Source organism: Podarcis cretensis (assembly GCF_951804945.1).
Source record: "Podarcis cretensis genome assembly, chromosome: 4".
NCBI lineage: Eukaryota > Metazoa > Chordata > Lepidosauria > Squamata > Lacertidae > Podarcis > Podarcis cretensis.
In genome coordinates, this window is record NC_137173.1 from 52,965,533 (window position 1) to 52,992,999 (window position 27,467).

At 40.0% G+C, this 27,467-nt stretch overlaps 1 protein-coding gene across 9 annotated transcripts in view; it reads right to left on the minus strand.

The window, feature by feature from the left end:
• Positions 1-27,467, minus strand: part of TIAM1 (TIAM Rac1 associated GEF 1) — a 187,948-nt gene that overhangs the window by 138,691 nt on the left and 21,790 nt on the right. For 7 of the 9 annotated variants that reach the window (XM_079972007.1, XM_079972001.1, XM_079972011.1 and 4 more), the window contains exons 2-3: positions 5,799-5,852; positions 717-886 (exon numbers count right to left, since the gene is read on the minus strand). The gene's annotated coding sequence lies outside the window, so the exon portion shown is untranslated. Of the gene's footprint in view, positions 1-716; positions 887-1,029; positions 1,149-5,798; positions 5,853-27,467 lie in introns of those variants that run through there. The other 2 variants (XM_079972006.1, XM_079972008.1) reach the window with 2 other exon arrangements.

Genomic DNA, 27,467 nt, shown 5'->3' on the forward strand with positions numbered 1-27,467 from the left:
TAAGTTGTTACTAACACGTCTTTTATAAATATTTCAGCTGGCTATTTCGGAAGGGACTTTGCCCTCAGTCCTCTCAGAAGTCAGTTGGGGGGCAAATGTTCTCCTCACCAAGTGATCTATCTTTGAAGCCACCATTTTTTTTAGGTGCTTGGTTCGTATCCAGCAAATGGTAACTGCAGAGCCCAGAGTTATGAGAACTGAACTATGTAGTTCTACCTGATCCTCATCACATGGCTACTACAAAGTTTAATTCTTATTGGTAGTGTGCACAGTGTGGACAACGATAGAGACTTGTAAGAGCACAGGAAGCTCCTGGTGCCAAGTCAACCCATTGGTTGATGAAGCTCAGTACTGTCTACAGTGACCACCAGCAGCTCTCTAGAGTTTTAATCAGGAGACTTTCCTAGCTGTATTTTGAAATCTCGGGGATTGAACCTGGGATATTTTGGCATGCAAAGCATGTACTCAACCACTGAGCTATGGTCCTTTCCCAAAATAGGTATACCATAGAGTTGTTGTTGTGTGGTTAAAAAAAGGAAAAAAGGAAGTGCCTGCCTTGGAGCAGAAGAATGGACATGATAATTGAGCATCTCTTACAGCTTCACGTTCTATGGCTTGAAGTCTCTCACAATGAAAAGGCAGGCTATTCATTACTGAATATTATGTATAGTGCATAACAGATTGAGAAAACAGTACAATAAAATTACAGAACATACCTCTGCTCCATGAGAAAAGCAGCTAAATGCTCTTGAAGTATTGCAACCCTAAAGCGTTGTATTCCAGGGTCCAACAGCAACAATTTATGCAGCTCACATCAAAGAACAGTGCGGCTTTTCAAGGCAATACATGTCTCTTAAGAGGATGTGTTCACCAAGCAGATCACAAGCTGGAAATTAAGTCAAATACATATATACAGATGAGGGATAAAAAAATACACATCCAAAAAACCCGTATTTTAAGTTCAATTAACATTTTATTTTAATATGGAAACAACAAAAGGAATTTATCTCACGGCTCAAATAACCTTACCTAATTCACAGTGCCAGTCTTACTTACGGTACAATAAGCCTCATTTGATTCAATTACTTGAAGGAGACTGGAGGCATTAAGGGAGACCATAATGCTACATCCTCACATTCAGAGATATTCTGCCACATTTAAGTATTTTTGGTGCTGGGCTTGGGGCTATTATTAGCTATATCTGGTTGCTAGGGAAGGCTTTGGTAATGACATGCACCAGCCAGAAAACAGAATCTGATTTGCAAAAGAAGTTGGGAGTGGAACAGTTTAAAATTATGGTTGAAGGGGAGAAATGTATAGGTCCAGTCATATCCTGTAATTACAAAGTGGCATATCAACAGATCTGGGAAACACCTGCGCCCTGACCTTAGAACTCATAATCTAGCAAGAAGGTGGAGGTAAGCACTGTATGTAACTGACCATCTTTTCCGGGACAATAAAAAAGTCCTTCACCAATCGAGGACTCCTATATGCTTCATTCAGGGAAGGGACGAGCAGGTGTTGAATTTCATTTTATCTCTCACATTGTAACTCTACTTAAAAGGAATTCCCATTGTGTTCAATGGGACTTGCTTTCATGTAAGTGTGCATGGGACTTATCCACACATAGGAATAAACCCTACTGATCTCAGTAGACCTTTATTCTTATGAAATATGCTCCACAGTCCTCCTCATTCAACCATAAATCCTGTCCAGATTATTCTGGTTATAAATTTTACAGGTATAGGGAAAATGCTGAGGCACAATGTCGTGTTAAAAAGGTAACATTGAATGACTTTGTCTCAGTTATACTTAAACATTTCACATGTACAGCTAAGTAAAATTAACCAGGTACAGTCATGCCTCGTGTTGCGTTCCGCTCTTGTTACAGACTTTCAGCTTACGAACGGCAAACCTGGAAGTGTTTACTTCTGGGTTTGCTGCCCGCACATGCGCAGAAGCGATCTGCGTGCTTTGCGCATGCGCAGAAGCGCTCGATTGCGCCGTGCACATGCGCAGAAGAGGCACTCTAGTTGCGGTCTTTTCAGGGTGCAAACGGCACCCCAAAACAGATTAAGTCTGCAACTAGAGGTACCACTGTACAAAACTAACACCCCTACAGCTTCTTTCAGGTCTCAAACAAACTAGGTTACACCTTTAGAAAACGATTTTGAAGTATTTAATCCCCAAAGTGCATTTTTTGGAACAGGAAAAGAAAGGCCAAAGTAGTTTTGAAATAAAAAAGAAAATGAAGATGGGAAGAATTTCTCAAAATGTTTTGAAGCATGAAGACCTGTTGAACTTCTAGCTTCTTATGAAGGTTGCGCATGGATTTAACATATTATATTGGGCATTTAATCAGGCCACATGTGCTGAATCCGGCAAGCATTAAGCTTCTTCTCAAACCTATACTTTCTTCACTTTTTGGAAGGTAAAATGAAGAAAGGAAAAAGCAACTTGTCTAAAAGCATTCAAGACCAATGAGTGATCTACTAAGCTATTAAAAAAACTATCTAACTTTTCCTCTTAGTAGCTGGTGGATCAAGTTTGCAGGATCTTAGGAGCTTCAGAAAATGTATTGTTTTAGCCATTTTAAAATTATCATGTTACACTACATACAGATGTTATTCGTTACATGGCTGCTGCAACAGCAGCAACTCTCCTTTGTACATTTTAATTCAAGAATTGTGTGCTATTCCTTCATTACAATTTCTTCATGCACAAAAATAAGCCCAACCATTTCACATTTGTTCACAGTGAAGCCTATTGATGCTATTATAATGTGTAGTTTGGAAAAGTCACTGCCGTCTGCCAAACCAAGAGGGTAAAGTTCCAATTGCTCCTCAGAAGGCTTCCCGTATCTAAGGGAAGCGGAACACTAAGAAAGTATGCATATCAAATTTTAGAAAACCGTCAAGCGGGTTTTTTCTGGGTGAATGCCTTTAATGGCCTAAGATACATGCAGTAATTAAAAGAATAGTTCCCTTATGGCCAACAACGAAGAAGATTTAATTATGCATTAAGCTATTGGGGATGAAAGAATCATATAACACTTTTGTATTTCTCCTTGGTTGCATTATATAACTGTTGCCTAGTAGAATTTAACATGTTTTATGTATGTTTTGTTAGAAATTCAAACCACAGAAACACAGAAATCTCTATCGTATGAAGATTGAAGAAAGGTGTGTGGGTGTGTGAAGATGAAACAACTTGTAGCATTTAATACTATCTTGCCTCTAGTTGTATACTCTGACATATGCCCATATTTGGAGCTTTGGTATGACTCAACGTGACAATTTTTATTAAGTTCATAAGCTCTCTTGGTTTTAAAGAGGGAAAATCAGACCATAATAAATATCCAAAGATACTGATTAGACAGACACAAATAACAAGCACAGGATAGCCCAACTTTTCATACCTGTGGGCCGCTGACTGTCTTGTTGCACAGGAGGGGGGAACAAGGTAAAAATTTGACACACACACCAGCCCTCACACTGCCTTCCCAAAGCTGGCTAAGCAAGGCGCCAAGCTTTGGGAAGAAGGCCCTGGGAGGGTCCTAGAGCCTTCCCATCTCCTTTCCAAAGCTGGGAAGGAAGAGGGAGAACTCTAGGACCCTCTCAGAACCCTCACATCTCCTTCTCAAAGCCCAGCACTTTGCTTACCTGGCTTTGAGAAGGCCACCATCAAGGGGCCACATGCAGCCCTTTGGCAATGTGTTGGACCACCCTGAACTAGGAAATGTATCTGTAGTTGATAGCACCCAACCCCAGAGGCCTCTTCAATAGCTTCAATTAGATATTTTGAAATGAGTTCTTGCAACCATCACAACTGCGGTGAAAATTCTTACTTGATCAGTTTCTCTACCCCTTAATATTAAGGACACAGCACAAGAGTAACATACATTTCACTTTTGATAACAGGGATTCCCCTAGTATCTAAATACCAGTTAAACCAAAATAGATCAATCAGTGTCCAAGTATAAGCCTTACTCATAAAAAAATAAAAATTGACAAATCACCGTTTCTGATCAAGATCTAAGTAATAGGTGGAAGGATCTGAGCAGATTTCAAAGGGAACATATAATATAATTCTGTGGACTGGTCAGAGACTCAAAGCTTTGAACACACACATCCAATGGCACATGAAAAGAGGAAGAGAAGAAAGAAGAAGCTTCCAGGAAAAAATAATATATAAAATGTTTTCATGACAAAGGGTTATATCAACATTAGAAATGACTAAATTAGGTTCATAGATCTATTCTGAATATAACTTGGTTGGATACAACCCAATATCTTTTTTGATTAAGTTTACCATCCCTTTTTCCATATGTAGAGGGATGTCATTTGAGGTCCTTATTGTGAACAGAAAAAATATATACATATATGGCACTAGAAAAGGATACTGTATTTATTATCACATTACTTGGACTGCTTGTCATTCTGAAGTGTTATTTTCTCTCAAGTTTATTGTAAGTGTTTAAAACTGCTTATCAGCTCAAATGTTGGAGTGAGCCCTCACTGTTAAGGTGAGGTGGAGACAATAACTGAAGCAATCCAACTGTTATCTTAATTTTCAAGTTATATATGCAGTAATGCTTCTACCTTCTGATCAACTAGTCGCTAATCTTATTTGAACACAAGGGGTTAGGAGACCTATTACTACAGATACCGGGGTTTAATAAAATACACAGAATCCAGCCATCAAAGTACTCAGTGCTTCTTTGACTCAATACAATACCAGACCTTGCACATTTATTGCCCTTCCAAGGTCTTACAAGCCCCACATATGTATGCTCTAAGACAGTGCTAAGAGGGCAGTTAGCAAGATCACGGAGAAGAGGTCACAATCTGCTGGTGAATGTGGTCCAACAGGTAAAGACCTACAGGACCTTGGGAGGCCCCTGCCCAGGAACTCCAGTCAGGACATGCAAGTTGTAAGGCCATCTGTTATAGCTATACAGAAGCCAACTCTACCTTTCTTTGGGATGAAAGGCATGGGGCAGGAGATTTCCTGATAAAGGAAGGACTGAGGAACTCATGGGCATCCCTGGCCTGCAGAAAGATGAAGGTTATTGCAGGAGAGAGAAAAGGAAATAAATGGTGAATGCCCTATCTCCCTTACACAGGGGCCCCCACTACAAACACATCAGAGGGATATGGGAAGCATATGACAAGTAGCTAGAACATGTTAGGGTCCCAAGTTTAAAAGAGTGGTTCATTCAATGGGTGACTCTTGAATCATTTCTGTGGGAAAACATCACCCTGGAAATTCCAGGGGGAAATTCCAAAAAATACTACTCTTTTTTCTTTTCTTTTTTGGCAAGCTCCTGATTATGAATCTTCTCTAACAACCTAAGCTTGTTATTTTCAGTCAAGACTGAGCACCACTAAAGAAATTCATGAAAAGAAGAGTATGTCACATTAGAAGCTCTTAGACTATTTTGGGCAATCGGTTACTAAAACCTAATGTACAATTAATCTAGATGCACCCCAAACTCCCTTTCTTTTCTCCAGAGCTAACAGGACCACCATTTCTCATTTTAATATTTGCTCCTTAGGTGGTTAATCCTTTCTAAAGTTCTCATGACTCATATGTGTATACTGCTGAAATATTCATTTATCTCACTACAGTGTTTTTATTCTTAATCCCACACCTCATTGGCAAGATCACCCAATGGAATGCATCTGTGGACGCAGACAAAGAATTATCCAGTCTTAACAAGCACCTTAAACTTTAAAAGAGCTTTCATTTATCCTGGATCTATGTAAACAATGAGAATAGGGAAGTATTATACGTACAAGCCTGGGAAATAGGAAATGCAGGAATCATTTCTTCACTTCACAGCTTTAACCCTGGAAAACAAAATTACACAAAAGCCATCAATGCACAGCATGTGCCAACCTGCATATTTAATAAGTTCTGGTCACACAGTTATTAAATCATCAAAACAGTATCAAATCCAAGAAAAAAGACACATACTTAAGACATCTTGTTCCTTGGGAATAATTTCAAAAGAAAATAAAACAACAACTCATGTGCTCTAGTATTGTAATGCTGGACTAAAGTACACTTTTCAAGAAATTCTTCTTCAACTAGCTTGAAACCTGAACATTCAAAAGAAGGTCTGTCCATTCTTTATACAGGTAAAATGGTGTTGCAAAAACAGACCAATGAGTGTATTTAACACATAGGTGATATGACCCTCCCCCAGTGCTTATTTTCTGGGGGGACACAGGGGTATGCATACCCCTAAACATCTTGTGAATCTAAGTTTGACCTCATTGAGGGGCAGTATTTCAATATGAGCAGGAAAATGAGTGTACCCCTAAACATTGTTTTAGGGGGGAAAGCACTGCCCTCCCCTATATAATGCATAGAAACAATTTTTCTAGTTGGTTCTATCAAAACGTGGCATCTGCAACAATGTGACATCTGCAACAAGGCTGAATTTACTTCTTTAGGACAGATACAGGCATATTCTCAACTGTTTCACAAAAATTGATGGGACTTAAAGGAGGAGAGCTAGTCAATGCTATTGTGCCAAACTTGCTTAAGCGTTAGATGCCACAACTACATAGACATGTATTAAGTGTAATGTTCCAAAAAGGCTATTTTAGGAACTACTAATTTTACTTGTGAGATAATGATGAGATGGAACACAAGCAACGACAACACTAACAAAATTTAAACTGGGTATCTTCAAAAGGCAAACTTAGGAGTGATTTGCTCTATGAAGAGCCAGTATGAGAAAACAGATACAGTCCCTGGTAAATAGACACAATTGAAGTGTATGCCACCTTTTTTTGGAATGTTCCTCAAAGGGTTATTATTTTGTTTATTATGTTATGTATTTTGTATTTTTATGTTGTAAACAGTCCTGTGGTCCTTGGATGAAGGGTAGTAGATTTAATATTAAATAAATAAATACACAGTCATACCTTGGTTGTCAAACACCTTTGTACATGTACATTTTGGCTCCCGAATGCCGAAAACTCAGAAGTAAGTGTTCTAGTTTTCAAATGTTCTTTGGAAGCCAAATGTATGACGCGGCTGATGTGGCTTCCAATTGAGTGCAGGAAGCACTCGAATGATTCTGGGAGTCGACTCTGGACCCCCTGAACAGATTAAGTTTGACAACCAAGGTACCACTGTAAAATAAAGTATGCACGTGTGACATCAATTGCAAAAGTGTACTTTCTTTTATGTACTACAATAGGAACATCTCAAAAATTCTTTGGAGGGTTGGCCAAGACCAAGCAAGATTTAAACATCTCTGGTGGACTTGTAGGATTGTAAGAAATGCCTATATTGAAAAGATTGATTGCAAAACACAAACTATAATTAAAAACTATGGTTATTCTGTTGGGAAAGTTAACAGAGATCACACTTGAAAAAGTTAGATCAGTGGTAGCAACTCACAAACCATCTACAAAACAATAGAATTTGATTCCAATGTATAAAGCATCACATGATAAGAAATATGGAAGGAAGTAGGTAAGTGAACAAAGTTGTTAAAACATTCATATAGGTTTATTTTTCACCAGCACAACAAATAAATTTCATTTATTATAGTACTCTCTGGTATGTTTCTTTTTTGTTTTTCTGTACTAACAAACTTTTTTCTGTTCAAACAAAATGATGGAGTTATTTATTACTGCATTTTTATTGCTTTTTTTAAATTGGAGGGTAGGTACAAATACCACGCAATGAAAATGGCTTTTCTATTTGGCATGTTCACTATATTATTAGTGAGCAGAAGATATCTACCCATTTTCCCCTGTAAAAAGCTGGAAGATATGTTGGGGTATTTGTAAAATATTATGCAAATGATTATGACCTACATTAAACAAAATTCAAAGACTGACTGAGAAGCAAACCTACCTTTGCAAAGCATTAATGAAACCCTACAAAATGATCCATTGTGGATACTGACCCATGCCTTGCTCAGGGCCCTAATGATTTTATGACTGCAGTATATCGGCCATGCATTACGCATTTCATATTCCAGAAATAATGACTGACTTGACTCTTTCCACCCAGCCCATAAATTAGCCTGTCTCTTCATTCACCTTCCAGAAATTTTCCAAGGAAACCTGTTATGACTCTACACATCAGAAAGTAAGACTTAAAAAATGAATATCTAGCCAACTATAAAACAGAAAATCTCAGATTGTTCGGATTCACATCAATTTGTACAGATTGCAGATGACAAAACTGTACAAATGGGGTGTAAATGCTACAAAGGAAGAACAGAAGCCTCTATAAATGTCTGTTCCCTGGGTAGTTGGAGCCCCTTAAACTCCTGCATAGAGAAGCCAGAGAGTCAAAGACAACTGCTTTTATGTTAGGGCTCAATGAGAGTTCTTTAGGAAATTTTACAGAAAACCGCTGAACGGTTGCCTAACAGCATAGAGACTTCTGTGCTGATATGACCTAGATTAAGAGATAAACATCTATATGGGGGAAGAGGGGTACATTTACCCTCCCCCAAATGAATTTTTAGCATACAGTTTTATATTTATAGAAGGGATCATTTATTCTCTATAAAAGGACAAGTGCATGTGGAGTAGAACTGAAAACAACCTACTAAACCATTTACTCCACAAATACTGGCTACAATGCCTTCCTAGTACTGTAGTTGCTCAAGAAGAGAGGTACGAACCTTCACTTTCTCGCAAGGGTCACTTGTTCAACTGCACGTGAAAAAATTTGGAATGGGTGATTAATTGCTGCAATATGGAGTTTTTTACTGGCAGCTTTTATTAACAACTTCTTAGTCAGCAGGGCTTGAAAAGTCCACTCACTTGTAGCAACTCGGAAGCTCTCCCTGGAGAGCAGAGGACCCACATGCTATCAATCTGACAATACTTTCAGAAAAGAAAAAGTCATAGCTCCAAAGAAAATAAGAGCTTGTTCTAAAGATCCTGCATGTTGCTGCCTGTTTCTTTCCTCCTCCTCTTTTTGCATAGGGTTACCTAGCGGCAAATAGTTATCAATATACAAGCCCTTGATCGATTAAGCACTACTAAGAAGAATGGCAACTTCTCACTGCACTTATGTATCTGGATGTCAAGAACTGTGTTATCCAATTCAGGACAGGCTTTAAGTTGCTTGTGGGGCAAGACAGAATACATTCCACCTGTCCTACCCCAGGCACTGGAGCTGAATAGGCAACAGATATGACCTATCAGGAATTGCCACATGCTAGCCAATTATGAAGCAGCTGGTGTTAAGGAAACCAGCCATTACATTACTGCACCTGCATGGAAGAAAACAAGGCTCAGGGAGCCTTCTCCTTTCAATTTCACAGCACCCAGGTGGCATAAGCATTCACCCATTAAAAGAGCCAGCTGGCATCCGCCGACCAAAGAATCAGGTTGTTTTGCCCATCCAAAGCCTTCCCCTAACCTGGCAGCTGCACAAAAATTGTTGTTGGTTGAACAATGATACTGGGTCACAAATTGGTCATTCCTGGTAAAATTTGTTTACCCCTACACCCCGTTATAGTCTGGCCATGGCAATTCTTGCATTGAGAACCTCAAGAATGGATTGCTGAAATGTGCTATATGTGGGGCTACCCTTGGGTCTAGTCTGGAAGTTCCAGCTGGTGTCAAAGGCTGCTGCTAGACTGTTGGCAGGGACAGACTACCACCAGCATGTTACTCTGTTGCTTAAGAGCTTGCATTCGCTGCCCATATGCTACTGGGCCAAGTTCCAGTTTCTTGTATTAATTTACAATGCCCTTAACAACTTGGGTCTAGAATGCATTAAGGACCACCTGATTCCTTATATACCAATCACCAAGGTCTAGGGAACAGTTACTGATAGTGGTCCCCAGGGCAAAAAGACATAGCTTGTATCAAGCAGGAGCTATGTTGCTCAGTATTGTGGGCCCCATTCCAGGGAATTCCCACCCAGCTGAGATAGACAGGTTCCCTCCCTGCTGAATTTCCAGCACTAGGTGAATACCTTTTTCTTCTAGCAGGCATTGTAATTACATTTTTTTCTGATTTTACAGTTAATTTTAGCCTATTTTATTATATCTTTTGAAACTTTATTGTACACCACTTATAGACTACAGTGTTAAGCGACGTATGAATTGTTGAAATAAATACATAATAAATATGTCCAAATAAAGCATTTGGCTCTGCTGAAGTGCTATTTACATAGGAGAACCTCAGTTGCATTGATCCTGACAGTTCAAAATACAATCTAAGAGATTAAAATGCCAGGCATACCACCTCCCTGCTGCAAAACAGGGCCACCCATCCATCAGCTCCCACACACGCACACAAACACACACATAAAGATCTGCTTACACAAATAGTTCCATGAGTAGAGAGACAGCTGGAAAGTCTGTATAGCGAGCAGCTCCTGATTATTCAAACCACATAAGAACAGCTCTGACGGATCAAGCCAGTGGCTCATCTTGTCCAGCATCCTGTTCTCACAGTGGCCAATCAGATGCCCACGAGAAGCTTACAAGTAGGACATGAGCACAAGGGCACTCCCCCCTCCTGCTGCTTCCAGCAACCAGTACTCAGAAGCATTACTGCCTCCCACTGCAAAGGCAGAGTATAACTAACAAACATTGCAGGGACAGGAAAAAACACATGCACAAACAAACACAAAAAACCAGGACCACCGGCCAATCTGACTTGAAGGAAAATCTGAAACATGGCATCCAAGTTTTAATCAAAACACATCCAATGAATTTTTCCAATGGGACTTTTTCTCAAGGTACATCTTCAAACCATCCAAAGGTGTTTTTAAAGCAGATTTCAAAACAACTCAAACTCAGCACAACCCTAGAGTAGAGCTTCACTGCTTCTTCAAACCTTAGAAAGCTTGGATACTACTCATTGTTGCAGTTTCTCTTGGCGTCAGGAACGATCAGAAAACACGAACTCTTGCTGCACTTCAAGTGGCCTCCAAAGCTTAGTAACGTCAGAGAGAAGACCTTCACTTCCTACAATATTCAGATGAGAGACGCATGATCTTGTCCAAAGATAAATTTTGGCAGACTACCAAACTTAGCTTAAATTTGTAGATGGCTATACTCTAAGTAACTCTCCCCTCGTGGATATAAAACGGTCACTAATGTTAAGCTTCAGACAGATAGATAAATAAATGAGAAAAGTGTTCTGAAAAACATTTAAAAAAACAACAACAGTATCCAGGAAGTATCCTACTACTGTACTACCAAATATATTTGGTGACAAGGTATCTGGGCTATTTGCTCAACTGACAAATATCTACCGTATTCACCAGATATCTGATCTTGGTGGAGGAGCCTTCTCCGCCTTTTCCCTTTCATAAGCCAATATTGTACAACACCAAGACTTGCTGAAACTTGTAAACTGTTCTCATACTTTTAATTTTCTTGCATAAACCTAGAAGGAGCAAACAATCTTTCAAGAACTATCTTTAGTCAAAATGGTTTGGGTGATGAGGAAAGAGAGGGGAAAAGGGGAGATAATGAAAAAGCAAATATCAACAGTCCATTTTTTAAAAAGTCTGTTTTATTTACAGTGGCCTCAGAACAGTAGGCAATTTTCTCTGTGTAGCACAGCAGTATGCTACTAGTCCCAACCTGGAATTGCATAGAGGGAGAAACTATGCTAAGTCTGGTAGGACGCAAACGGTGCAGATCTTGCAGATGATGACCCATAAAATACTTATGTGTCCTGGTTTTACTGCTTGCCTGGGACTGCAAAAACATATGAATTGTCACAACCTGACAGACCACAAGTGTAGCTGGTATGATTTGCTCAGCTTGATGGGTCACAGGTTGTACAAGTCACTGGGGAACGGGGAGAGAGAAAGAGGAGATAGGCAGGCAGCCAATTTTTCACCCAGCTACTTCCCTGCAGAACTTCTGCTACTCACCTCCAGGCAAGTGACAAATTGGAAGAATAGGCAAGGAAATATCTTTTATTAGTATCTGCTCTGCTGGCATGTCAAGGTACCCGAGTTCTTCACCAGAGAATTCTCTGCTCTATAATACAGGGGTAGAATATGCTTTGCTCTATATATACTCCTCCAATATAAACCCCCAACAAATCCTGTTATTTTCTTTCACGCAGATCTACAGCATACCACAGCTTTGACCCCTGCAACTTCCTTGTTCTATAAAGTCGGTTTATTAACCTTAATAAAATGGTGAGCCTAATAGCAAGTAGAGTACTAAAAGGAATAGAGATGCTAAGAAAGGTACACAACTAACATGATGTCTTTAACAGCTTGTAGGTATTTTGATTCCACCAGTGATGTTTGTTGTAAGGATGCTCAAATTACGTATGCTGCTGACAAACGCAGCCTCACTAGGTAAGATCCAGAAATTGGCTTCTTTTATATAACCTCCTGCGTCTGTGACTCAATTATGGGGGAGTGCTTACCATGGAAACTGCAGGGAAGATGCTTTTCTCATGACAGACTGCACACTTTTTTGGAGTGGGGGAAGGAATTGTCAATAGAAAAAGGTGCTTCCAACATTTTGATGCAAAGATTTGTCCTCAGTAAAGCAACAAAACAAAAGCTGCATCACGTGGCTTTGCGTCTCTCTATTTTCTAAAGCAGTTTTTCATGACTTGTGTGTCATATGCCTCTACATCAGCTTCCCCCAACCTTGTGCTCCCTGGATGTTTTTAACTACATCCCCCATCTGCCTCGGCCAGCACAGCTGCTCTACATCTTCCCTACCAAACCAACACCCCTCCCCAAACCTCTTCTAAACAATCTTTGACAGTCTGAGTCTCCAATTTAGAGTGGGAGAAGGACAAAGATGTACTTTGCTATATATCTTCTTGCCAAAGCAAGTAGCTTAGGAGAAAAAGCTATCCGTGAAGGCAGGCAAAGTCACAGCCTCTCTGCACCAATACAGTAGAGCCTGTAAGTGGCAAGTCAGACAATATGTCTGTGTTTCGGTCTTTGTATCTACTGCTATTCCATGTATGAAAAGAGGGTGACACAGCCCATGAACCTTTGCCCGTGTTACAGGGAACCAGGCAGAGGGCCTCCTCAGTAGTGGCCCCTGCCCTCCCACCAGATGTCAAAGAAAAAAACAATTACCAGACTTTTAGAAGACATCTGAAGGCAGCCCTGTTTAGGGAAGCTTTTAATGTTTTACACACTATTGTATTTTAATATTTTGTTGGAAGCCGCCCAGAGTGGCTAGGGAAACCCAGCCAGGTGGGCGGAGTATAAATAAATCATCATCATCATCATTATCATTATTTTTCCCTGCAGCAACCTGCTGGCAAACCATTGTGCTAGTCCTTTATCTCCTTTCCCACTCCTGCCTGAAACAGGGGGAGAAGAGAATATAGTACTTCAACTGTGGCTGCAGTCCAGTTTGTGCAGTCTCCCTCCCACCTGCTTGGGAAAGTAAGACCAAACAAGATCAGGCCATGTCAGTCATAGGGGGGTTCTTGCTCTCACCTGCATGGCTTGTTCCTGTTTTTCCTTCTCTACAAGTTGTCTTGAGAAGCCCAAAGTAAGGGAGGGAGGAAGCTGTCAGTGGAGAAGGCTGAGCAGCACCCCATGCGAGTCCAGTGACCCATCAGCTGACAATTCCTTCTCTAAGAATAAATCTTGCTAGTGTCAGTAATGTTATTCCGTAGCAGACCTGCATAATCCCAAACATTAGAGCAAGGCAATAAAGATTTCCATCATCAAGACAACTGGGAGGTAAGGCTTCTACTCTCCAACTATTAGTAGTTCGAGGTGATCTCAAAAATGGATAAAAGGGGAGGTTAGGCTGTTCCTGCTCTAGAGTGCTCAACATTCTGGAGCATTTACATCACTTCTCAATAGGTGGAAACACCCATTATAAAAGGCTTGCTCATGTGCCTAATTCCACCTTGAAAATACAAAAGCAAGGTATTCAGGAGCACTGCAATTCAAAAGCTGTAAAGCAGCGACCATGTACTTTATTGAGTAACATGTCACAGTGCTATCTTCCAACTCCCTGAAGCCAATCAGAAGAGAAGGCAGCAGCACAACAAAACATACAGTGCAAAGCACTTCAGAATTCAGACGTCATAAGCTTCCTGTAGTAAGGGCAAGAAAAGCCATGAATTCACAGCAAATAACCTTCAGAGAGATCTCCAACTGCACACAGTAAGAGGGAAGATAAAGCAATGTAAAATTAACTAGCAGAGATCATCACAGGTGTTAGTGCAACAGAACAGGGTATTCTGTGTTAACAAAGTACAAAAGTCAAACACCCTGTGTTTATGTCGACATTTACTTAGCATTACACACCAGAAATATAAACAAGTGGGTCTGCATTTATAAGATAACTTAGTGCAGAATGTTTCTGATAGTTATGAATTTGTGGTATATTGATGTTTTCCCTTGACTTTTGGGGGCATCTATGGGTGGCGCTGTGGGTTAAACAACAGAGCCTAGGACTTGCCGATCAGAAGGTCGGCGGTTCGAATCCCTGCAACGAGGTGAGCTCCCGTTGCTTGGTCTCTGCTCCTGCCAACCCAGCAGTTCGAAAGCACATCAAAGCGGGAAGGTAAATGGCGTTTCCATGTGCTGCTCTGGTTCGCCAGAAGCGGCTTGGTCATGCTGGCCACATGACCCGGAAGCTGTACGCCAGCTCCCTCGGCCAGTAAAGCGAGATGAGCACCGCAACCCCAGAGTCAGTCACGACTGGACCTAATGGTCAGGGGTCCCTTTACCTTTTTATCACTTGCTACAGAGCTGGCTATTCTATATTTTTATGGCACATCAGGTTTGAAGAGATTACTACAGTACATTCTTATTGCAGAACTTTATGCTATCCCCACCTCTTGCCATGAACTGAAAGCATCATCAATCTTTTGTATATCACACTGTCAAATTGCAAAATTACATATATGAATGAAAATTGACTTGGAATCAAAGTCTTGGAATCAATTTCTACCTTTACTTTCACTTAAGCCATATGCTACGTATAAAATAAGATCCCTACCTTGAAGAAATAAAACAGAGGAATGTTGCAGAGGAATTCAGAGTTCATTTTGTTAGTGTCATCATTCTATGCAAGACAATCTTCTCTTCCTTCCAAGCACCAATTAATATTTGTGTACCACCAACTAACATTTGTAGCTAGATTATTTTGTTAAAAGGCCAAGTGGTTTTCATAGACAGTGCTGCAGTGCCATTTTCATGCTTCTGGATTAATATGCAAGATCAGATTCTCTGAAGCCTCTTACCCAGGGGTCAGCAACCTTTTTCAGCCATGGGCCAGTCCACCGTCCCTCAGACCATGTGGTGGGCCGAACTATTTTTTTTTGGGGGGGGGATGAACAAATTCCCATGCCCCACAAATAACCCAGAGATGCATTTTAAATAAAACGACATATTCTACTTATGTAAAAACACGTTGATTCCTGGGCTGTACGCAGGCTGAGAAGGCGATTGGGGCCACATGCGGCCCCCAGGCCTTAGGTTGCCTATCCCTGCTCTTGCCTCTTGCTCACCCAAGAGAATCTTAAAGCCTTTAGTCTGAGAGCAGCATCCCACATTTTCAACAATTTTTTTCTTCAAATTGCAAAAAAGCACAGATAGCAATGTTGACTCATAAGAAAAAATCCAAAATCCACATCAGGGCACCAGGACAATTTAGGCCAACCAAATGTTATAAACTATTGTGCAGGTTTTTGAATTCATCAGGCTGGGTAGTAAACAAAACTTGGTGTAGGGTAGGAGATGGAGAGATGAACTGGCTGAAGTTGGAGCCATGAATGGAATCTGGATTTAGGTCCCAGTCTGAAAATGGAGTATGGGAAAAGTTAGCAGTCATTCAAAGAAGGCTTTGCTAGATGTTTTACAGTTTCTTTTTTTTTTTAATAAATTTTTTTATTAAGAGTTTTGTTAATACAATAAAGAAAAAAAGACAGAATAAACAGAGAACAAACAAAGAATAAAACAAACATAAAATTTTACATCTTGTAATAACCATCTTTTCTTCATTTTTTCTTTTTGGACTTCCTCACGTCTCTCGCTCCTACATTCCAAGTTAATAAAACTTTAGCCAGCAACTTATCACCTTATTTTCATTCTTATTGTACACAATTCCAATATTTTATCCCTAACTTTGAATATTTTTATCAAAATCTTAAATACCTAGTTTTAACATGATATTCATTCAAAATTTGTCTTTCTCATGAAATTCACTCATTCTCATAGTCTTTTCAGCTAACTTTATGGTGCCCTGTTATTTTCAAATCTCTCATCCTTCTTAACACTCATATAATTTACAGTGCTTTTGAAGATAGTCCTTAAATTTCTTCCAATCCTCCTCCACTGCTTCTTCTCCCAGGTCTCGGATTCTGCCGGTCATTTCTGCTAGCTCCATGTAGTCCATCAGTTGCATCTGCCATTCTTCCAGCGTGGGCAAATCTTGAGTTTTCCAATGTTTGGCGACAAGTATCCTTGCTGCTGTTGTTGCATACATAAATAATGTTCGGTCCTTCTTTAACACCCTCTGGCCAACAATGCCCAAAAGGAAGGCCTCTGGTTTCTTAGGGAAGGTATACTTAAATACCTTTTTCAGCTCATTATATATCATTTCCCAGAAGGCCTTAACCCTGGGGCAAGTCCACCAGAGGTGAAAGAATGTTCCTTCAGTTTCCTTACATTTCCAACACTTATTATCTGGCAGGTGATATATTTTAGCTAGCTTGACTGGGGTCATGTACCACCTATATATCATTTTCATAATATTTTCTTTCAAGGCATTACGTGCCGTAAACTTCATACCGGTAGTCCGTAACTTTTCCCAGTCAGCAAACATAATATTATACCCGATATCCTGTGCCCATTTTATCATAGCTGATTTAACCGTTTCATCCTGTGTATTCCACCTCAGCAGCAAGTTATACATTCTTGAAAGTAATTTAGTCTTAGGTTCTAACAGTTCTGTTTCCAATTTCGATTTTTCCACTTGGAATCCTAACTTTTTATCCAATTTAAAAACCTCTTTAATCTGAGCGTAGTGTAACCAATCTCGCACTTTATCTTTAAGTTTCTCCATACTCTGCAATCTCCAATTGTCTCCATCTCTTTCTAATATTTCCCAATATTTCGGCCATTTGACCTCCATATTGGGTCTTTTCACAGCCTTAGCTTCCATAGGTGATAACCACCTTGGGGTCTTGTTTTCTAATAAATCTTTATATTTTATCCAGACATTAAACACTGCTTTCCTTACAATATGGTTCTTGAAATTCTTGTGAATCTTAACCTTGTCATACCACAGATACGCATGCCATCCAAAAGCATTGTTAAATCCTTCCAAGTCTAAAACATCAGTGTTTTCAAGAAGCAGCCAATCTTTCAACCAGCAAAAAGCTGCTGATTCATAATACAACCTTAAGTCTGGCAGGGCAAACCCCCCTCTTTCTTTAGCATCAGTTAATATTTTAAACTTAATTCTGGGCTTTTTGCCCTGCCAGACAAATTTAGAGATATCTCTTTGCCACCTCCCGAAACACTCCATTTTATCCACAATCTGTAAAGTCTGAAAAAGAAACAACATCCTTGGCAATACATTCATTTTTATAGCAGCAATTCAGCCCAACAAGGAAAGTTTCAGTCTTGACCAACTTTCTAAATCCCTCTTAATTTCTGACCAACACTTTTCATAATTGTCCTTAAATAAATTCAGATTCTTTGCTGTTATGTTCACCCCTAGATATTTTACTTTTTTAACCACGTTTAACTCTGTCTCTTTCTGAAACCTTTCTGACTCTGAAACTGTCAAATTTTGCTCAGATTAAAGAAGTTTTTAAGTTGGATAAAAAGGTAGGATTCCAGGTGGAAAAATCAGTTAGAAACTGAACTGTTAGAACCCAGCTCTAAGATACTTTCAAGAATGTATAATTTGCTGTTAAAATGGAATACACAGGATGAAACGGTCAAATCAGCCATGATAAAATGGGCACAGGACATAGGGTACAACATCATGTTTGCTGACTGGGAAAAGTTATGGACCACAGGTTTGAGATTTACAGCATGTAATGCCCTGAAAGAAAATATTATGAAAATGATATACAGGTGGTACATGACCCCAGTCAAGCTTGCAAAGATATACCATGTGTCTGATAATAAATGTTGGAAGTGTAAAGATGCTGAAGGAACATTCTTTCACCTCTGGTGGACTTGCCCTAGAGTGAAGGTTTTCTGGGAAATGATTTATAATGAACTGAAAAAGGTATTTAAGTATACCTTCCTTAAGAAACCAGAGGCCTTTCTCTTGGGCATTGTTGGTCAGAGTGTGCAAAAGAAGGATCGAACCTTTTTTATGTACGCTACAACAGCAGCAAGGATACTCATCGCTAAAAGCTGGAAAACTCAAGAACTACCCACACTGGAAGAATGGCAGATGCAACTGATAGACTATATGGAACTGGCGGAGATGACGGGCAGAATCCGAGACCTGGGAGAAGAACTGGTGGAGGAAGACTGGAAGAAATTCAAGGACTATCTACAAAAATATTGTAAATTGTATGATTGTTAAGAAAGATGTAAGATTAGCAAAAACATGGCTTCAACAAACTAGTTATAAAGAATATAAATTTAAATTCAATTGGAAGATGAAAAGATAAATTTGGGATAAGTAATATTTTATGATTAAGCTTCAATAAGAGTATGTTAAACCCCAAAATTTGAGACATTAAATATTGGAAAATTATATTATATGAATTAAATTAAGTTAATAATTTGCTGGTAAAATTTATGTTTAGAAAGCAGGAACAAGAGATGTGAGGAAGTCCAAAGTTGAGAATGAAATGTGGATAATGGAAAATATTATGTTATTATGTATGTTTTTTATTGGTTATACAAAATTTAATAAATATTATTATAAAAAAAAAATGAAACTGTCAATTTTTTTTCCAATACCTTAGTTTTTTGTTTATTTAGTTTAAATCCCGCCACCCGACCAAACTCTTGAATCAATTGTAATGCCCTTTTCGTACTAGATTCTGGCTCCTGTAGGGTCAAAACTAGGTCATCTGCAAAAGCCTTAAGTTTGTACTGCTTCGCTCCGACCTGAATTCCTTCCACCAACCGGTCCCCTCTAATCATATTCAAGAGCACTTCCAGGACCGAAATAAATAACAGAGGGGAAATAGGGCAACCTTGTCGTGTTCCTTTTTCAATTTTAAACTCTTCTGTCACCACATTGTTAACTATCAATTTAGCCTTTTGTTCTGAATAGATTGCATCTATCCCATTTTCAAATCCCCGTCCCACTCCCATCCCTTCCAGGTTTTTCTTCATAAACTTCCAAGAAATGTTGTCAAAGGCCTTCTCCGCATCTATAAATATTAACACTGCTCTTGTATTAATATTTGTTTGCAGAAGTTCCAAAATATCAATAATGTTCCTTGTGTTAACAAACAAATGTCTTCCTGGGAGAAAGCCTGCCTGATCTTTATGGATCACTTCGCTTAAAACCTTTTTAAATCTGTTTGCTAAAATGTCTGCGAAAATTTTGTAATCCACATTTAGAAGGGAAATGGGGCGGTAGTTCTTAAGTTGTGTCTTTTCCAATTCAGATTTAGGTATCAATGTGATGAAGGCTTCTTTCCACGTTTCCGGTGCTTTTTCCCCCTCCATAATCTCATTGCAAACCACCATTAGTGGATGTAGATGTTTTACAGTTTCAGGTTGTATCCAAGTTTGTTAGGATGAGGTGGTTGCGGGGGGGGGGGGGGCATACAACAGTCTGTTCAAGTTTTCATATCCAAAATGGCAAGGATGGGAAACCTGTGACCCTCCAAAGGCTGGGATCCAGGTCCCATCAATTCTGACCTTTCACTGTGCATAGAACAATTGGTAATTTAATTCACAACTACAGTAAGTGAATGATTAAGAGTTTCAAAGAGGACCAGATCTACAGAAACGAACATAATTCTGTTTCAGATACTCTTAAACAAGCATACAGATAAAAAAATAAGGTGTATTGTATGTTTATCTACACCTGCCATAAATTCAGTCACCAAAATTTTCAGATATTTTGGTTGTTGGAACATAGAATGTCCAGCATTTATAAATATTGATTGTATACAATGGCCAATGAAGAGTTTTATGGCAACTTACAAATTTATTGTAGCATAAGCTCTTGTGGTCCAGAGCCCACGTAGTCAGGTGCAGCTAATCAGTGACCCATTCACCAACACTTGTAACTGAAGCAGGTTGCTAAGCAACCAATTTTTACTCCAGATACCTTTGAAAGCTAACATAGCACTGGATAAAAGTAAACAAAACCACTACCCTAAGAACCCATTTTAAAATGTTCACAAAATCCTACACATCTTTACTAAGGAAAAAAAATACCCACTATGTTCACAGATGTTTAATCCTTTAAAGAGTTGGAAGCATAAAAACACAAAAATGCATATCATAACAACAAACAAAGAAAATACCCCCACACACACATACAGTTTAAAAGGCTTTCTTTAATTAGCCAAAGGGCCTGAGAGAAGAGGAATGCCTTTTTCTGGTGTCTGAAGATATGTAAGGAAGGCAATAGGCGAGCCTCCCTGGGGAGAGCCTACCCCAAGTGCGGAGCCACTGCAGAAAAGGTCCTCTCTCATGTTGCCACCCTCCAGACCTCTTGTGGAGAAAGCACATGAACCAGGGCCTCAGATGATGGTTGAAGGGTCTAGGTAGGTTCATATGGGGAAAGGCAATCCTTGAGGTATTGAGATCCTGAGCTGTTTAAGGCTACATAGGTCAAAACCAGCACTTTGAATTGGGTCCAGAAACTAACTGGCAGCTACTGCAGTCAAGCCAGAATTGGTGTTAAGTTCAAATCATCTTGCCCCAGTGAGCATCCTGGCCACTGAATTCTGCACAAGCTAAAGTTCCTGAACTGCATTACAGTAATCTAACCTAGAGCAGAGCACAGACAATCTAACCAGAGCACAGACAACAGACATTAGGCTATCCCTGTGTAGATAAGGGCAAAGCTGGGCCACCAGTTGAAGCTGATAGTAGGCACTCTGCGCCACCAAGGCCTCAAGCTGCAACAGTGGTTCCAGAATTGGCCCCAAGCTGCATACCAGCTCCTTCAGAGGGACTATAACCTATCAAGAGCAAAAAACCTCTCATCCATCCGGTCTAGGGAACTGCCCATTAACAGTGCCTCAGCCTTATCTGAACTGAGTCTCAGTTAATTGTACAATGCACAAATTTAGGTGAAGTTCAAACAAAATTCAAATTGACTGTGGGCATTCATAGATAAGTCTCTGTTGCAGTTTCATCTCTCTCTCTCTCTTTCTTTCTTTCTTTCTTTCTTTCTGTGTTTCTCTTTTAAGACCAATATTGCTATTAAGTATTTTATAAACATTTATGCCTGAGCGAAGTCTCAGACATGCACAGGCATTTCCAGTCTGACTATTGTATTTTAGACAAACTTTTAGACAGTGAAGAGAACACAAGCTCTCTTTAACATCAGGAACTTGTCAGACTTCGTAACCAGCATTTTAAACACACCTTTCCAGTCTCATCAGAATGCAGTGTGCGCAAAAGGGGAGCAGATGGCCTTATAGTAAAAGCACAAGGCATAATTCACTGGAGGTGCCAAGAGCAGAACTGGAAGCAGGAAAAGGAAGCCACAGCTCAACACCATGACTGATTTTATTCTTGTATTTACACTACCTCTATGTTGCAAGTACTGCTACCACGTGGTTTGGTCAATTTTAACTGGAATACGTAGAAGCAAATACAGAACTCCACAATTACTCTTGTCCTCTCCGAAATGAAATGAAATAACTTTTAAAAGGACATTTGCAGTCATTTTCCCAACTACTTTTCAGCATGGCGGCTGCTACTCAAGTTCATTTCCACCACTAGTGGGCAGGTGAGTGTAGACAGCAGAACTCTGCACACTATGATCTTTAGAAAACCCAGTTCTATCAGACTGTACAGACATGCTGAAACTCAATGCATTCACAATTCCTATGCATGTCATCGCTTTACACCTATTAGTAGTAGTAGTAGTAGTAGTAGTATATTGCCCTATACCCATAGACCTCAGAGCGGTTCACAGTCTTGGAAGCTGGTTGTAACATGGGCTCTCCCAGTTTGCAGTATTTGCAATTTTCTGTGTGCATGTGGGGGGGGGGAGAGGCATGTTCATGTTTTCAACGTTTTGTTTTGAGAACTTGCTGGATACTGTTCTCCTGCGCTAAATTTCTACAAGACTCTAAAAATCCATTATGCTTCATTTCAGTGGGACATTATTTTTCAGTTTGGTTAATTTCAAGGAAGAGATGTGTAGCTCTATCCTATGGCCTAGTTAGGATGGCTACCACGATGTAAGAGCTGACACAGGCATCAGGTTCACATACCCGCCCAGCAACAGGAACAAAACCACAATAGCAGCGAGGCGGGGGGACACTGACTTAACAACAACCACCATTCCCACAAAGTCCCTCGCAACTGCATTGCAACTATTAATCATGATGATGTTTAATTATGACACCCCCACATACACGGAAGGCACCGATCAGCACATCACACACCATGACAACATCACGGAACCCAGTCTACACAGTCCTCCCACACATGATGCATAAGCACATGGCCAATGAATAGACACGAGAGCTTCCCATTGCCCAGGGATTAGGAAAGCAGTTTGCAGAAAAACTATAACAAAGTTATAGTCCTGTGGCAGGATCAAAGCTCCTTGTCTGCCACTCACACAAAGAGATGCCAACATGAAAGGGAGAAGGAAGGGATCCAGATGCACAAAGAAGAATGCACATGCAACAGAAAGATCACAGAAAGCAATACCACAAAATGCCTGGTAGCACTGCAGTGTGCAATGGGAAGTGTCTTTTTTGTGAAGGTACCTGCAAATCCAGTTTACCAGGGGGAAATGCCCTTGGCCTTCTAGACAGCAGCTCATACTTGCACCACAGTTTGGAGAACGCAAGAAACAGCAAGATTATTCTAACAAGGCATCTTACATCCTTTATGCTCAACCACAAATAAGAGAAATTGCTATCTTCAGGCTCTATGCACAAACCAGAGAACATGGGGAAGGGAAAGGAAAAGGGTGGGTGGGTGGGTTGGCTGGTGGCAAGAACAAATAAGGTAAGGTTAATCAGCCCAGCTAATTACTGGGGTGCTAAAGTTACACACAAATAAACCAGTACTTCTGAATGCATTTACACATGATGGAGTAATTACATAGGTAAGAGCTTCACTGGTGGCAGCCATCTTGTATAAATCAGGCCTTAGTCCACTTTGGGATCTTATTTTTTCTCTGACACATATATTCACACACCATACAACACAACCTAACAAGGGAGGACAGAGACTAAAGGAATTTTTTCTCAGTCAATACAAAATCAAAATGGTGAAACATAATTATATATAAAACAGCCACAAATGCTGAGGAATGCCACATTTCATGCATTGGTAAAGCCATGGAGTCCAAGAGGCTCTTTGTAACAGTCTAAGAAATGAGGTCCCAACACATGGCATGAAAACATTCTGAAGTTACCAATCCCTTGGAAACATTCAAATTATGTGTTATCTTTTCCCTCTATCACAATGTTCCATACGCGTTTATAACATGTGGAAATTTGTAATCCTTGCAATGCCTTCCATTCTTGCACAAAATATATTCTGGCTGCTGCCAACAACCGTGTAATGAGTTCTTTTGAATGCCCTCGTTGTGTCTGATCATCCCATAGATTTAAGAGTGAAAGCTGTGGAGTCTTATAAGAAAGGAGAATTTTCCTGATACACCTCAGACTGAAAGTTCTGTACAAGTGGACACTCCCACCATAAATGGAGAAATGTCCCTAGTGCCCCACAATCACACCAAAAACATGATGTCATTTGTGATGTTATATGTCAAAGCTGAATCGATGTTTGATACTGTCTGTGGGAAACTTTGAACTAACATTCAATTAACATATAAACCGATACAATTTCTTCCACACCTTGGGATTTTCAAGAGATGCAGTACATGTACTGTATTGTAACACTGTAGGTGCTGTAATAAAGACTTTGTTCTACTTAGCTAGGTAGATGAAGAACAAAACCAACCTTATTTTTTAAAAAAAACCTATAGCAAAAACTTTAATGTAGTATCATGCTATTGAATCTAAAATATTAAAGTCGATTTTAAAGCGATGTTAAAAATGTTTATAAATACATCCCACAAAAAAGTTTTTAAAAGCTGCCATAGTAAATATTTTATTACATGTACAGATGCAAGACTTTTTCCCCTAGAAAATAAATCACTGGTGCTTATATCCCTTCCTCCTTGCTGCCAGCCTGCATTTCTGTCAGCACAACCAATTCCAACTTCTTAGACTCTAATCCTGTCAGAACAACTTGCGCAAGGCCAATAAGGGAGGGAAAAGTTCACATTAATCCACTTCTGTCCTTCTTTACACAGATCACCCCTTGGAGCTGTAAGACCCCTAAGTTGGATGTGCGAGCTTGGATTTAGTTTGTAATATAACCATATAAGACTGTACAATCAGCTTGTTCGCTGTCTTCAGGCAATGAGAAATTTTCAGAGAGAGTTCTTTTTGAAGAGTCCAGTCAAGCTGAAAGCCCCATCTGTTCACTTTTAAAAAACTGGCATTTTATAGTATTTTGCTTTAAAAACTTGCTTAAAATTGCATTGAAGTAGAGTTCAAGTATATGTTTAAAGGACTTGCCTGAATTTTAGCTAGTTACAAGGACAGTATTTGTTTAGATTATTTCTATATCTCACCTTTCGGTCAAACGATCTTCATGGTGGAGCTGACTGCATTTCGACAGGATGAGGGGGCAGCAGGCTCCCTTCAACTGCTCCTTCCCTGGCCAGTAGATGGAGAAAAGGTGATCTTCCCCTTGCCAGTACTTGGACACCCAACTTCGTTTTTGCCAAAGGCTTTAATGCATAGGTCAGTACACTATGAAAATCAGGCTACAGAGCAATCAGCTCACCCTTGGAAGTGTGGGACAGGTAGAACACTATGTTAGCAGAGTCTACAGCACAGTTGTCCCCATGACCTTGGTGACAGGGGTGTACAGAGCAGGCTCACTGTTTGATCTATCCCCAGGTACCTCCATGGGGAAAGACAACTTTTCACTGGTGAGAGGTGGCACTGGAGTCACATCAGTCTGCAGTGACTTGTCACCTGTTTCGTTCACATGAAAGTTAAAAGATACCAGCTATTTACTAAGCTTTTATTTCAATTTGTGTTGGGGGGGGAGGTGACATGATGTTGCATCAAGCATTGTCCTATATGTTCCAGTGCATTTTCCTGCCGTTTTCCTTATTGCAAAAAATGGGAAGTGGGTCTGTTGTGCAAGACCTCCAAATAAACTTTAATTGCACAGCCTGAATTTGGCAGTATGTGACTGAGCCTCATCCAAAAATAGGATCGCCCATAGTAAGAAAACACTAAGAAAGTTTACTTAATTCAAAATCCCAACATGTAGTTTTACAACAGTAGCCACAACATTTATTATAAAGCTAGTAGATATACAGAACAGTGGCATGCAGTCAGTAGACATTGGCAACTAGGCTAGTCCCCTAAATGTTCCTGCTAACTTACAGTATTAAAGTATTAAAGCCTGGCCCCTCCTTCCCAAAGCCCAGGAAGCTTCTGCCCAGCTTAGGCCAGGAGGCGCAACACAACATCACCTTCCCCCACCCCCACAATCGCCCTTGCAAGCTGGCACCTCGGCCCTAACTGTTCTCCTACAAAAAAATTCACCACACACCACTGATATAGAAATAGGTTTTTTTAAATATTTTGTGATGACAACAGACATTGTATTTCCTTTAATATAGTGTTAAGGAAAGGCATTCATTTAAAGTTAGAAGCCAAAGCAACACTGAATTTGATGCAACCAGGATTTCATCCTGAGACACAAACAATAAACAGCATACCTTGCTGTTTAGGAAACACAGAAGGCGAATATGAAGGAGGTTCGTTGGTTGCCTGAACACCATCTCCCCTTCACCACACCCCCCAGAATGACCTTCAATTTTCATCTGCCTTTCAGAATGATGGGAGGAGGGTCAAATATTCCTGAGGCGACAAGCTAAACTATAGAACTAGACTTTCAGGCTCCAACAGTGACAAGGTTATCACACTGAAAACCGGGGGGGGGGAAGAAAGAGACCATCTGAATACATATCTGATTTGAAAGCTGCTGGTCAAAATCAAGGATATAGTGCAGAGCAATGGAGAGGGCATTCCTTCCAAGTTACGACAGCCTGGATGCAATTTATCTGTCTCTTTATTTGCAACATTGTATAGCTTTTTTAAAAAAATTTAAAAAGCTAAACAGAATCCTGAGCCATTTATTTTGATGGAGAGTCACCACTTTAAGCCCTCGCTCAAGGTACGTCACCTCTGTGAGAGAAAGGAGGTTGCTGAATCTAACAATCCTCAGGATTTTTGCAGTCCAACCTGGTGTGAAAAGGTGAGTACAGGAGTCAGTTTCTTGGCTAACTCAAGGCACACCTGGCTTGGAGAGACTGTTATCCTGTAGGAAGGATAGCGAAGTGAACTATTCCTGGGAGGAAGTGGAAAAATATTTCAAGAGGACACTTCTGCAGGTATAGTATTCACTTCTGGTATCTTTGCCACTTGAAGAGAATTAGAAGCAATTTTAGAGACAGTTTCAGAATTTAGAACTAGCAAGAGAGCAACTACTCCAAGGAAACAAAAAGTATACATTTTTCCAGAGGAAAGGAACAGATCCCCACCATAAGCAAATCCCATATTATTTGAACCATCTTTCAATAAACCTGTGCCATGCAGTACTAACAGCATAAGAAGAGGAATGGGGAGACCCAAGTTCAGATCCCCACTCAGCCATGAAGTTCACTGGGTAGCCTTGAGACAATTAGCATCTCTTAGACTAACCTACCCAACACAGTTGCTGCAAGGATAAAATCATAACCATGTATACAACTCTGAACTCTTTGGAGGAAATGTGGAACATATTAGGGATGCCATATTTCAAACAGTGAAAATCCAGACAGAAAGTTGTTGAGCATATATCTGGATTTTCCCTGATGGTTTGAAAAGACATTTCACTAAACCCACAAAAATATTCATTAGAAATACAATGTCCGATGAATTATTCCTTAAATAATAGGATCTGGTTTTCCCAGGAAGAATCACAATTGTTATTTCACACAAAAAGTTGCAAAAGAGCACAAAATTTCAGCCAACGTTTCTGGGGAAGGGAGGAGAGCAAGAAAAGGGGGAGAGGGAGAGAGAGATTGAGATTTTCAGTCATCATAAATAATCATTTAATCTGATGAGAAGCTGCAGTGAACCTTGGGGTCACATGCTATCTCCTCCAGTGTCCTTCTCAAATGCAGCTACAAGAAGCAGTTTGGAAGCTTCCAGTTCCAGTTCAGCATAACCACAGCTTGTTGTTTCATCCAAGCCTGGCAAACTGTGGTCAATTGAAATTGATGCAAAAGC